Genomic DNA, 14,252 nt, shown 5'->3' on the forward strand with positions numbered 1-14,252 from the left:
GGACAAGTTCGCTGTACAGAAAGGGGCACTGGGATCATCTCGACAGAGTCCTCCAGGTCTGTGGAGCTGCAGCTCACACCTCCCGGGCTTTGCAAGTGACTCATTCTTTCAGGGAACCTGGGAGCAGAAGGAGAAATGGACTTTGGTTTGCTGCCAACTAGAGCAGAGCCTTTTCAGAGCTGTCCCAAGCTCTAGGCGTTTCCCTGGAACCATACCAGCCTTGAATGGAAGTGACCTGGCTTCCCTGAGTTTGGCCTGCTTTGGACTTTCCAAACATCACTGCCAGGATCTTGCCTGGAGTAAGAGGTGGTTCTCTTTTCCCTCAAACCTGTTTATGTTAATCAATCAAGGCATTTTGCAGCAGGAATTCTTCATGTAAGGGACATTTCCCACAAACATTCAGCCTGTAACATGTCTTCCAAGCTAAAAATATTCTGTGTTGCAACCCCTAAAGCTTTATAAATTACCATTCCAACTGGTAGCAGTAATGATTTGTACATGTTCCTTAATTGAATGTCATATAAGGTTAAAAAAAATCAATTGTTATCCAAGAACCATCTAATGCATCACAGAATTAATTCTAGTCTCCCTAATTTGCAGGGTTAAAAGCACTTCCAAAAATTGTAGGTTTATAGAGAAAAAATAATTGAGAGTCAGTTTATATTAGTATGTTGATTACTTTTGTACATTAATCCTTGGAATGTTCAAAAATTTCCGTAACTGTTTTTTAGTACATGCATCAATTCCTTTGTTTAATAGTGAATTTTTTGTAAAGCACAATTCATTAGGCAAAGCATAGGACTGTAAATACATCTAAATTTAACCCTACTCCTCCACCAATAAAAGATTAATAATTATGTCATCAAAATAGAGTTTAGCATGTCTGGGGAAGAACTTAAGATTAGTTTTTTTGTTTTCCTACTGTTTGGAAAATAGTTTGAAAGGGAATGAACCATTTTCCTCTTCAAATTATTCTTTTGCTTCTTTCTTTTAGTTCCCATGTGGCCACTGCAATAAGAGATAGGTCCAACGTAACCTGTCAACTAGAAGAGGCTCTTGCACCTTTGCAAACCCTAGGAAGATCCAAATGTACTCTTGGAAAAGGAGAGTATTAGAGTTAGATCTGAAATGTCCCCCCAAAGTCTCATTTATTCTGAGGTGGAACTTTTGGAATGTGATTGGCTCTTGAGGATGCTACACTTACAGTGGATCAATCCACTGATCACTTGATGACTGAATGTTGGAATGAGATCTGATTGGAGGAAATGGGTCACTGGGGTTGTGACGCAGATGGGTGTATTTTTGTTCCCGCCGCCGGACGTTCTTCCTGCTACTTCCTGGCCACCAGGGGTTGAGCACCTTGCCTCTGCCAAGCCCTTCCAGTGTGCCATTTCTACCTTGGAGCCAGCTGACCACTCATGAGCCCAACCCTCTAAAACAGAAGCCAAGATAAGCTGTTCCTCCTTTAAATTGCAGAGGTTTGGTATTTTGTCTGGAAAGTGACTGATACAGAGGCACTGACGGGCTGTTTTTGCCTTATGTAGAAGTGTTTGTTCTTGGAAATTGTCTTCTCAGGAGGTAGGACCCTGGGCACCAGTTCTGTGTGTAAATCTGTAACAGTGGTTCTCAAATTGTGGACAGTAGGTCAGCAGCTCCAGAGAACTTGTAAGAATGCAAAGTCTACACTCCGTACCAGATGGAGTGAATCAAAAACCAGTTCAGCTTTAACAAGGCTCCAAGGTGACATTAGTGCAGACTTGCCTATAAAAGCTTAGCTAAGTGTTAGGGTAGAGGGAGTATTTTACCCAGAGGATCTGTGCAGGGTCAGAAGCTCAGAGGCTAGTGAAGTATATATGCTTTTTGGGACGTGCAGAGGAGTTCCTGTTGAAGAAGGATTGACTCAATTTGCTTCTTGAAGACACAGTATAGACACTGCCCCTTCTGAGTAGATGTTTGTTTTAGTATCTGGCACTCTGACTTCTAATATTGGCTTAATCACTCTTTGTGGAAAGATCTTATGTAAGACATTTTCCAGGGTGTGCTTCTAGCCGGGCCCAACCTCAGTACTACAGTCGGGCTGCTCTTTGAGGGTGAGCCCGCTTTCAACTGAGCATCCAATGCCTTCCTGTTGCTACTACTGTTTTAAGTGCCTTTCAAGACTTCCCCCCACCCAACCCTAGGTTAACTGGTCATTATACCAAGTTGCTTTTGCACGTAACTGGTTTTGGTTGACTGAGTGGAAGCATGAAACATTTGAGTACTAAGTACAATGGTGAAGCATTCTGAGCACTGAATCCATTCATGTTTCTGTTTGTTTGTTTGTTGCTTGCTTGCTTGCTTGAGACAGGGTCTCACTATGTGAGACCAGGCTGGGCTTGAGTTCATAGCGAGTCACCTGCTTCTGCTTCCCCAGTGCTGGGATTACTGGTATGCACCACCCCATCCTGCCTTATTCAAGCTTCTTTTTCTTTTTCTTTTTTTTAATATTTATTGAGAGAAAGAAAGAAAGCTTCTGTCTGAGAAAGATAGAAGGGGTTCCAAGTGGGTTGCCCCTCTTTCAGGTTTCTATCTTGTGACTTTTTCCAACATTTAGTACTTAAGAACCATTCAATAGGATCATATGAACACATCAATAGCTTTTTGTTGTAGATGTTACAGTTCTTACAGGAACTGATGTAGCAGGCAGGTTGCAGATTTGTGAGAAATTCCAAGGTTTGAATCCGGGTTCCAACACTTAATAGGCCAATGGACTTCAGAAAGTTGCTTAGTTTTAGTTTTCTCAATTTGAGACAGAAAAAACAATTTCTACTGTCTAAATTAGAGCTGGTGGAATCAGTGCTTAATGGGAACTTTTATGATTGGTGTTAATAAAATGAGAGATCCAAGCCTGGATATGAAGTGGAAAAGTCTTTTTCTGTTTGACTTGAACCACTTTGGTTTTGTTTGCAATGATACTGTTAGTATTGTTCTTTGGTTAATGAGCATATACAAAAATGGGGGCCTAAAAGTTGCTGGATATATGGAAAAGAAAAGAATGAAGTACATCATTTATCAGTGGGAGGTGATGAAGTGGAAGGCTGGAGAACTAAGCCAAAATCGCAATTGTTTTTATCATGCTTTAAAGAGAAGGAACACTTTTGCTTCATTTCACCACCTTGTTTGTTTTACTGGAAGGGGAGTGCCCTAGAAAAGCTAAATCACGTTGAGGTGCCTCAGTTCTGGCACCTACTAGCTGTATTGCCTGGGGTTAAGTTACTTAACCTCTGAGACTCATTTTCATCATCTATAAAAGCAGGCTAATTTCCAGCATTCGGTGGTGGTGTAAGGTTAGAAACCCAGGTAACCTCAATTATCAGCCTTAATGGGAGAGAGCAATAGATAATAAAATTTTAAAAAGGATGAATTTCTCTTGGGCTTTGGAGGCCCTTATGATTTTTTTCCCATAGAGATTTAGCTCTCTCTTGCTTTTTTTTTTTTTTTTTTTTTTTTGCATGGGTCAAGATGAAAGTCCATTTATTGTGAGAATTATTCTCTAGTATTGGGAGAATACATCTATATAGTAGGATGTAATCAGGGAGATGTACCAACCTTTTGCAAATTATTGAGAGCTGGCTGTGACATGGTGGTCAACTCAAATTCATAAGCTATTTTGTGAGGGAATTGCTTCAAATCATTGCCCTTGAGTATTTTTCATGACACTGTGTCCCCATAATCTCTCCCACCAAAACAATATTTTCAATCTGTAAAGTATAAAAATAGATTATTTCTACCTGATATGTTGGACTATCATCAGCCAAAAAAGAAGACATTTTTATTTCTTGAGATGAGCTAATTTTTTCCTTCCTTCATATCCTGGAATATAGCTGTAAATTGATCTTTTCTTTCTGCTTCAAGAGAGGTACAGATGGATTCCAGGCTCAAATACAAGGTCAGAAAAATCCTTGAGGTTTGCAGGTCCTCACTCTGCTTCAGTGTTGTAATCTACCAATCTAAAGAAAGAGTAGGCTGTTGTAAGCATCCTCACTCTATTTTTTATCTCAAATTCTGCCTTAACTTGGTCACATTTTCTTAATAATCCAGTTGAGAGTCACTTGTATTAGTTCTATTTTTGTTTTTGAAACATATTATTTTGTTTTAGAATCAGTACTATTTTCCATGATGGCTTTTTTTTTTCAGTTCCTATATTTTAGCAGGTGCCATGTTAGTTTGTTTATTCATGCTTCTTTGTCTTTTTATGCAAAAAGGAATTTATGGTGAAATGAAAGCATGGTGATGTACAAGGAGTGATAAAAATATACCGTGAATGCTGAAGTTTTAAAAGTTTATTACAATAAAAGACATATTACATTAATTCCCACCCCCCACACACACAAATCCTCCTTCCATGCGAATTCTAGTCCTCCCTCAAAGTCAAAATTACCAGGAAAAGTAAGATTTTCCAATTGATTCATGATATCTGGTCAGCCAGGACAGCACAACTAAAACTCTCACAAAAGGGGACTTGCAGAAGTGTTTCAGGAAGTGGCAAGAAAAACGGCATAAATGGGTTCAAAGTGGGGAAGGGGTACATTGAGGAGGACTAATAATGTAGCTTTCACTTTAATACATTTTTAAGATTTAAACATTCAGTGTGTTTTTTGATCATATCTCCAAAGGAGATGCATGCTTTTGAGTTTGGTAGGTTCACTGCAGTCTGTTGAATGTTAGATGTGTGACTTGAGACAAATCCCTTAACCTCTGTGGGCGTCAGTTTATTCAAGGCAGCAGAAGACAGCAAAAGCAACCAGAGCAAAAAGCAGGGAGAGCAAGCCTCTTCCTTATACTCTAAGCAGGCTACCACCCCAGCTAGGGCAGGGGGAGCGCTCACATCATCTCTGTGCTCTCCTCTTCCACAGGCTCAGGGTGTTTACAAAGTGAGGTTTCTAGCCCCCTGCTGAGTCACTTAGTTAAACTTCTAATCTTCTCAAGTTGACACGATGAACAACATGTTAGAGGGATACAGGCATGTCCTCTATACTCCAGAATGTAGAACTGTAAAGTTATTTAGTTAAGCTTCTAGACTTCTCAAGTTAACATACTGTACCAACTATTATAGCTACATAGCAAGTGCAAAGCCAGTCTGAGTTCCATAAGGAGCAGCTGTCTCAACAAGCCAAAAAAAAAAAAAGGACTTTGTATAAGTTAAATATTCAACAAAATGTAGCCATAACTGATTCATACCACTAGAAGCCATACATTGATCTGAAGGCTTAACAAAAGTTATGATTTTCATAATTTCATTTTGGGGTGCTGTTGGACTCATTCTGTGTATGAAAGAATGGAGTCCCCAAGAAGTTAAGTAATGCACTCAAAGATATGTAACTGGAGAATGGAAAAAACAAGTTTTATTTTTTTTGGTACCGGGGATTGAACTCACAACCTTGTGCTTGCCAGGCAGGCGCTTATGCTGCTGAGCTAAATCCCCAGCCCAGAAGAAACAAGTTTAAACCTGTTATTTTGAACCTAAATTTAGGGTACGTTTCTACTTATAAAAAAAAAAAAAAACGCTAATTTTTTGCGGTATCATGAAGTCAAAAACTGTGAATGCCAAAAACACATGCTTTACCTGTTCCCCTCTAATCACTGATTGCCTTCTACCTTGTAGTGTAATTGTCTATGCATATGTATTAATTTTTCTGTTAGCCTATGCAAAAAAATAAAAAATAAGAGGCATTGCACCTGTCTCTCTATTCCCAAACTGCTTGAGGTGGTTCATTGCTCAAGTTAATCTGTACCCGCCTTCAGTGACTCATTTGGAGGGATCAACAAGTTCACATGCTGATGCAAAGAAAAGACCGAGAGAGAACAGGCATTTTACAATCAAGAAATAAGCACTGACATAAAAAAGCTGTATGCAAATGAAAGATTCTGTTTAAATAAATCTGTTAACAGAATATGCATGTAGAAACCATGTCCAAGAAGTGCTCTGCAAGCAAAAAGAAAATGTAGTCGAAGGATTTAGGAGATAACAAAATCAAATGGTGTTCATCTGCTTGTGCAAATCGTTGTGTAGGCTCCTTCTGCCATCACACCGATCCTACCAAGCAGCATAGCGCTTCACAAAGACTTTAAGCTATTAATGATTTATGTGGATAATTACAGCGTTGCTTTAGGTCTGCTTCGTGTTATACAGACTTGCTCCTCTTAAAAGAGACATTAGGCCCAGAATTCCCTTAATGACTCGCAGGACAGTAACATTAATCAGACTCAACACAGCCAAGCATTCTGTGTAGCATGCAGGAAAACTTCTGCTGGTGACTAAGTCCTGGTAGTTATATTTCCCGAACTAACCAACCTCAGGAATAAACTAGGGACTCGGGGAGTCTCAGGGGTGAGTTCCCCTGAGGTAAGAAGCAGTCGTGGTCCAGGTTATAGGCTTGGGCCTTGGGAGTCATCATTTTCTCCTTCTCTACCACTGCCTTTTTGTGGGGTACTATTGGATAAATCTGTTAACTTCTTTGTGCCTTGGTGTGTTCATGTAGAACAGTGTTTCTCAGCTGGAGGCTCTTTTGCCCTCCAGAGGACACCTGGAGATCTTGGAGATGTTTTCAGTTGTCACAAGAGAGACAGGGGAAGCGATGCTACCCACATCTAATGGGTAGAAGACAGGGACACTGTGAAACATTTTGCATGCCACAGGGCAGTTCCCCGTGACACGTATTTATCCAACTCTACAGCGTGATTTAAAGAGACAATGGTGATACGCTAAACCAGCCCCTACCAATGAAACATTACACAATTTTAGTTCTGTGGCATATTTTGGAGATCACTGGTTAAAAGTTGCTGTGTAAGTTAAAAGAAAAAGAATCGTGTTGCTACAGGTCTTTCGACCTCAGTGACGCTTGCTGGCAGGATCTGACTCAGCTCCTTCTCCCATTTTAATGGGTTATCTTTGCTCTCCTTGGAGATTTTTTTTTTTTAAGCTTGTTTTTCTTTCAAAAGTAATTTGAATTTTAAAGATTCAGTCCCATACCACCTCTTCTTTCTGGCGTATTACTATGAATCTTAAAGAGAACTTTCCAAACTGGTCTTGGTTCTCCAACTATGAAAGGATACTTATTTTCCTGAGGCCAAGGAATCAAATGAACCTTTAAAATGACTGCACTGTTGGCTGATTTGACTGCTCACCAGCGTGTGAAAAAAGGATAACTAGTAAGAATAACAGAGCTTTTCAATGGCTCTTATTTCCTCGTCCTGAAAAATTCTTGTCAGAGAATCACACAGAGAATGACAAAGAAGGAAAAATAAAAATTCCAAAATAGACACTCTCAAGAATCATATTTATTTCTTTTGGAACCATATAGGAAAAAAAAAATAAGGGGAAAAAAAAACAGCCACACTGACAAGACAGTTTAAAACCAAGCTTGCTTCTGATTTAAGTCCTCTCCTTGTGGCTAGCCTGTCAAAATTCGATGGCATTGCACCAAGTTGGTCTGAAAACCTTTGTTTCTGAAACGTGAGTGGTATGCATAGGTTCCCAGGATTATTTTCCCTGTGAAAAGAAGGCTAAGGCTGAAGATGGGGAAAGAAGTATCAAGTCATTGGATTCAGGCAGAAAAAGAGAATTTCTACCTGTAGAAATTTATTTTGGCCCAGGAGCCTCTATCTCATTTTCCTTGGAAGAGCGTTCTGCCCAGCCTATTAATCATATTATACATTAGCTCAATGAATTACTTTAGTAGACGGTCAAAGTCATCAAAACATAGCAAGCTGGAGGGCACAGCTGGAAAGCGCTGGAGGCTGCTGAAGTCGGGAAGCAAGCGCTGAAGAGACAGACTTCCCACAGCTCTGTGAACTGCACACTGCAGCCTTCACTTTGATATCTCAGGGTCTGACCGTGCTCTGGAGTTTTCCTCCTTCCAGTGTGTGAAGGGGATTATGAGAACATGGTTGGCTCATAGTGATGACATTAGCATTATGAATAATGCTTGGGGACTAGACCTAGGATGCTGGCAACTGACTGTTGGGTTCCCAGAACATTTTACATAATGATAGTGCCAGCTGGCACGCCAGGTCAGCAGAGTGACTGCTGGAGGAAATGCAGGCAGCAGAAATCCACTGGAAGTGGATGTTAGGAGCTAGATATTTCAACAAGATTTTGCAATAGTGTCTTTCTTTTTTCTCTCTTTCTTTCCTTCTTTCTTTCTTTCTTTCTTCCTCTTTCTTTTTCTTTCTTTCTTTCTCTTTCTTTTTCTTTCTCTTTCTTTCTTTCTCTTTCTCTTTCTCTTTCTCTTTCTTCCTTCCTTCCTTCCTTCCTTCCTTCCTTCTTTCCTTCCTTCCTTCCTTCCTTCCTTCCTTCCTTCCTTCCTTCCTTCCTCCTCTTCCTCCTCCTCCTTCCAGTGGTTTGGCTTTACTTTGTCATTCTTAATTCATAGAAGCATATAGCTTGAAAAGTATTATTTGGTTGCTATTTAAATATCCTTTTTCTGTCTTTCTCTGTCTCTTTCTCTCTGTCTCTGTCTGTCTGTCTCTCTCAACTCCTCTCTCTCTGAACTTCTTATGGTTGCTGTAATCAGTCACAACAGAAATCTATGACTTGTCAAAAAACCAGCAGTCATATGTATGGTCTTGTTTAGATTTCTCTTTTCCTATATTGCTTAAACAGAGAAATGGAGTCAGTGAAAAAGAATTATAACATGTTCTCATCTATATAACATTAAAGTAGGAATGACATTTCCTGAGCAGGCTTGAGGTATAAGCAGGGAGATTTGATTTTTATAGGACAGAGCAAAGAGATGCTCAAGAGCACTAATTATTTCTATAGTAGAGGTGAAAAAGAAGCCTGTTAAGGCTGGGAACTTAAAAAATGTAATCTTAAAAATAGGAGCCACCAAAATAAGAGGCAAAGTAGTACACAGCAGTAGTTAGCAAACTATTTTAAAGGACCGAGTAGTTAATATTTTGGGTTTGAGGGTCCTTTGTTCTCCATAGCAACTACTCAACTCTCATGTAGTATGACAGCAGCCATAGTTATGCAAATGGGCTGTGTTCCAATAAATTTATTTATGGACACTAAAACTTGACTTGCATATAATTTTCATATTACAAAGTAGTCTTCATTGGATTTCTATCATTTAAAAATATAAAAATCTGCCAGATTTAGTAACACATTTGTGAATTCAAGGCCAGCCTGGACTGTGTCACAAGACTCTAAGAATACAAAGTAAAAACCATTTTTAGTCCACAGACCATCTTTACCTCATGGAATAATAGATTCGCCATTAGAACTAAAGCTTACTGACCATTGGTAAGTGGCTACCTGTTCAATTATTTAGATATAGGATAACTAAAAATTTCAGTTTTAAACATTTTTTGTAAGCTATTATTAACAGGAAATATGAAAAAGACAACTTTACCAAGTGTATTTAATACAAGTATCAGCTGGTTGAAAATGTACCTGCTCTAGTGGTGCTCAGGATAGTATGCAAAGAAACACACTGCCCGAGTGAAGCTTGGGTTAAACTGTGAAGTGGATATAGAAGAAATCACTGTTATTTTGGAAGTAGACAGACTTGTGTTAAAAACCTGGCCCTAGCCACTATAGACAAACTTGATTTAGTCAGGGATAAATCACTTTGCTAAGCTTCAGGTCCTTTATAGAAAGTGAGGATAGTATAACCTCTCATTCACTGTTAAATTATGGTGATTGTAAAAGATAACACAAGTAAAAAGTGCCTAGTACTCTGTGCTCCCTGAACGAACAGTAATAGGATTGTTATGGCTGTGTCTAGAGGTCCCCTCAAAGCCTCACGTGGTCATAGTTGGGGCTTTACAGAGGTAGTTGGATCAAGAGTGTGTGACACTGAGATTGACTCATGGTGCAACGCTACGATTAAGGGTGTGAATGCTACCTGCCCTACGGTGGTTAGCCTGAGTAAGACACAAGGACAGAAAGGGTCTGGTCATTTGTCCCTTGTTTGTTCTGTCTTTACCTGCCATGAACTATTTATCCTCTACGATGCTGCTCTTCCAGGACACCCTGATTTGGAGCCAGGCAACAATGAAGTGAAACCTCTGCAGACTGTGAGCTAAATAAAACTTTCTTCCGTTGACTTTGGGTGTCAGGTATTTTGTCTCATCTATGAGAAAAGTAACAAGACAAAGGTATTAGTAAAAACTATTTAATTGACTTCTTATACTAAATTTCAGTGTCTTCACTTCCCCAGTGGGAAGGTATCATTTTTCATTTCTTTGAAGGTGATATAAAAATCATATTTTCTTAAATCTGTCACTATTTTTAATCTATAAGGATTCTTTCAAATATACTTCTATAATCTCTTGCAGGAGTCCACATATGTAGACTCCAAATGAATCCAAGTCTATATGTTTTCCCAGACAAACAAATCAATTATCAATTAACATTAAAACATGCTTATGCAGTTCCAGGGAAAAGCTTGTCAGGTTCAAATTATAATTTATACCTGAGAGTTGCTGTGTTCCTGGTTGGCCCCTCTCATTAGAGCTGGCAGGACAAGAAAGAGTCTCTGGTTTCACTTGAGGGCCTTGTATCTGGGACAGGACAGAATATCGCAGGAATAGTGTCAGTGTGACTTTGACTATGTCGTGTAAGTGAGAAGAAACAATTTGATATTTATAGCTAATTCTTAAGGTACAAGCATTCCTCAGACCCCATAATTTGTGAAAAGAGCCATCCAAGAGATCTTGCAGCCTCAAACATCTCTACTCACTTGAACACAGATGCTTAGTTGGACTTTCCATTGTGTTTCTCCATCACTTATTGTAACTATATGAGACCATATTTTGTTTTGTTTTGTTTTATTGGTACCAGAGATGGAACTCACAGTCTCACACTTGCCAGCCAGGTGCTTACACTGCTGAGCTAAACCCTCAGCCTGTGAGACCATATTTTGAAGAAAAATTTGGTCTGTTCACAGGACCAGGACTAGAATAAAGGGATAAGGCATTTGTTTTGGATGCAAAATATAAGGATTGGCAAAACAAGCAAATAAACAAAATCAGTAATCAACTTAGATAGCATTTTAGTGAAATATTTAAAAAATCAAAGTTAATGCATAAAAATCTATAATGAAACAAAATTTTAAATAAAGACAGAAATCAGTAGCAAAGGTCGCCAAGCCACAATATATCCAAGACAAAAGAAAAAATATCATCAGTTCTGATTCAATGGATTTTTTTGTTCATGGTTACTTCACCCTTGGAGAATGCATGTAAATTATTACTATAATTAAAAACATTGACTTAGAACCTGAGTTAGATCTGTTGCATTATTATTTCCCCTTCTTCACTGCTTACCTTTTCCACATTTTCTTCTTTGACTATTGTATTCTGTCTTCTTTATTCGATTATCACTCACCCACTTTTCATTCTACTCCTTCCTTTTGGCACATCAGCCGTGACCCATTTAGTCTTCCATTAGATTTTGCAAGGAAAAGAATCGAAGAGCCCTTTTATTTACAATAACAGAGTGTCTTTCTATAAGCCAATACTATACGATGCAAATGCTTTGGTTGATGCTGGTTTATATCCTCTTGCCTTGAGGTCAACTTAGTGATCTCTTTAACAATTCTCAGGGTGTCCTCGGCTGTGGAATCTTCAATCTGGGAAACATTTTGCACTCTGTGAAAGCTGATAAACCATAATTAGATCCAGGCATTCCCTGGAATCTCTCAGTGGCAGTGTGAGATTAAGTGCTGGTGAACGCCGAGTCCTCCGTGACTCCCACTGGCCACCAGCGCATTTGACTCCCGCAGGCCAACCAGTGTTTGAAGTGAACACCCTGGGATCGGCAGGGCTATTAATGTGGCAGCATCTGGCATTTGTAATCTGAATAAAAGCTCCTTTCCTCTTTGTTAATCTTTATCCCAGATGGGAGCATGGCTTGCTACCAAGAAAGTTTTCAGTTTTTCTCTCTGGGAGAGCTAAGCCAGAAGCACAGAATGCCACTGGGAATAAGGGTCAGCGCTTTCATCTGTTCCGTGCAGTATCTCGACAGCCATGAGGACATAACCTCTGGTGAGCAGTTTTTAGTGGCTAGCAATTACATGAACTGTTTGTGTACAACTCTATGATTCTATCACAGATAATCAAGCAAAATCAGGATGTGGGAGAATTTTTACTATTTTCCAAATTTAAAAAAGAGGTTTGGCTTTTTTGCTGCCAGTCTATATGTATGTTACAGTTCCTTCAGTGTAGATTTTAAGCAAAAACAGTAAAATAAACATGTCACATGTTTATTCAGATATTGTCCAAACACATACCAAGTGTTCTTCTGATTGGTTTGAATTTTTGAATTTGGTTCTCTGTATTTATTTATTTTGCTTTTAAGAAAAAATGTGACAGGGGCTGGGGATTTAGCTCAGCGGCATAAGCACCGGCCTTGCTAGCAGGTGGTTGTGAGTTCAATCCCTGGTATCGATAAAAAGACAAAAAAAAAAAAAAAAAAAAGAAAAGAAAAAAAAAAAGAAAACATGTGAGTATCTTGTGCTGAGTTAAAGTAGGAGTCGGGGGAGGTGGCTTTTTTCCAGAGCATGGGAAAAACTGGGGTTAGTTGCTTTAGGTTTGACACGAGGGGAATCCTTTTTCAAACATGAAAAATACTCACTTGCTGAGGGGTAAATTCATTGCAAGTAGAGAGCAATGATTCTCAAAGTGGAGGATGCTTCGGGGTCGTGTTGCTGGGTTCCGGTGCCAGAGTTCCTGATTTTCCTGCAACCCTGAGGATCTGAACTCAGAGCCTTCCCACTGAGCTATATCCCCAGCTGTTTTTATTCTTTATTTTGAGACAGAGATTCACTAAGCTGCTAAATTAGTAGCCCAGATGGGGCTCGAACTTACCCTCCTGCCTCACCTTCCCAATGGTTCTGGACTACAGAGCTGTGCCAACACACTCAGCTGAGCCTTGGCATTTTTAACAAGACCCCAGGTGATGCTGCTACTGCTGCCAGCCCAGAGATCATCACACTTTGAGAATCACTGGTACTCTTATTTCTAACATTCTAATAAAAATTTTCAGTGTACAGAAAAGTGGAAAGATTTTAGAGTGAACATTTGTTTAAACCTGTCATGGAGACTCTAATTCATTTTTGTTGTAGTAATAACATTTGTGATCTACCCTTGTAAACAAAATTTTAAATATACAATACCATATTGTTAACTATAAGCATGATTTTGTATGGCATCTTTAAAATTTAGTCATTTTGCACTACTAAAACTTTATATGTATTGTCAAGCCCCTAACAACCATTAGCCCACTTTAGCTTCTGAGTGTGTCTACTTTAAGTACCCAGTGAGATCTCGCAGCATCTGTCTTTCTATGTTAATTTATTTCACTTAGTGTATCCTCAAGACACATCCATAGTGTGTAATATTACAGGATTTTCTCCTTAAGATTGAATAATATTTCATTTGTATATTTACCACTTTTTATCTGTTCATTTCTCAATGGACATTTAGCTTGTTTCTATATATTATCTATTATGAATAAAGATGACATAAGCATAAGAGTTACAAATATCTTGTCAAAAGGTTGATTTTTAATTCTTTTAGGAATAGGTTTCTGAACCATATAATGACTCTTGTTAGTTTTTTGAGGAACCACTATCTTGTTTCCTCCCATGGTGACCACACCATTGTATGTTCCCGGTAGAGTTTTTAGGATTTTATACATAGAAGATGTTATATAATACAGACTTCAAGTATGATTTCTTAAGGATTCTGCTAACATTCTTAAAAATAGAAAAGATATTGTGGAAAAAGAGCATTAACAACATCCAGATATTTTAAATACTGCACGATGTTTGTACAAAGTCTGCTTTAGTAAGCTGTAGGCATTGTTAAGTGAATCAAGTGAAACTATTGCTTTTCTCTGAAGAAAGTTGACTTTGAATTCAATGACGAAGGAAAGCCACACCACTTCTAAGATTTAATAAAGACAAACATTTCAATGGTGGATACAATTTAAGTTATTATTTGGTAAGGAAGCAAGGCTATCTTTAGCCAGTAAGTAAGAGAAGAAAAGCTAATCCTCTCTGAGTTTGTCAGTCACAGCTGTGTGGTAAGGAAGGAACACAATGACCTGCAAAAGACATGTGTTTTGTGTTCCGAGAGATGACTTAATCTTGAATCCAGCCATTGACATTTACTAGCAGAGTAATCCTGCAAAAGCCATTAGCATCTGTAGCCCCAGCTTCCTTTTCTGTGAAATGAAGATATTATCTGTTTTACAGGTCACT

At 38.8% G+C, this 14,252-nt stretch overlaps 1 long non-coding RNA gene across 1 annotated transcript; it reads right to left on the minus strand.

The window, feature by feature from the left end:
* Positions 1-8,391: 8,391 nt before the first annotated feature.
* On the minus strand, positions 8,392-11,772 carry LOC134478599 (uncharacterized). Its single transcript, XR_010051350.1, has 3 exons — positions 11,314-11,772; positions 10,461-10,548; positions 8,392-10,118 (listed from the first exon to the last, which is right to left on the minus strand). It is a non-coding gene; the product is annotated as an uncharacterized LOC134478599 (long non-coding RNA).
* Positions 11,773-14,252: the final 2,480 nt, after the last annotated feature.

This window comes from Cavia porcellus, unplaced genomic scaffold (assembly GCF_034190915.1).
Source record: "Cavia porcellus strain 051 isolate PalLab524CR breed Dunkin Hartley unplaced genomic scaffold, mCavPor4.1 scaffold_14, whole genome shotgun sequence".
NCBI classification, from domain to species: domain Eukaryota; kingdom Metazoa; phylum Chordata; class Mammalia; order Rodentia; family Caviidae; genus Cavia; species Cavia porcellus.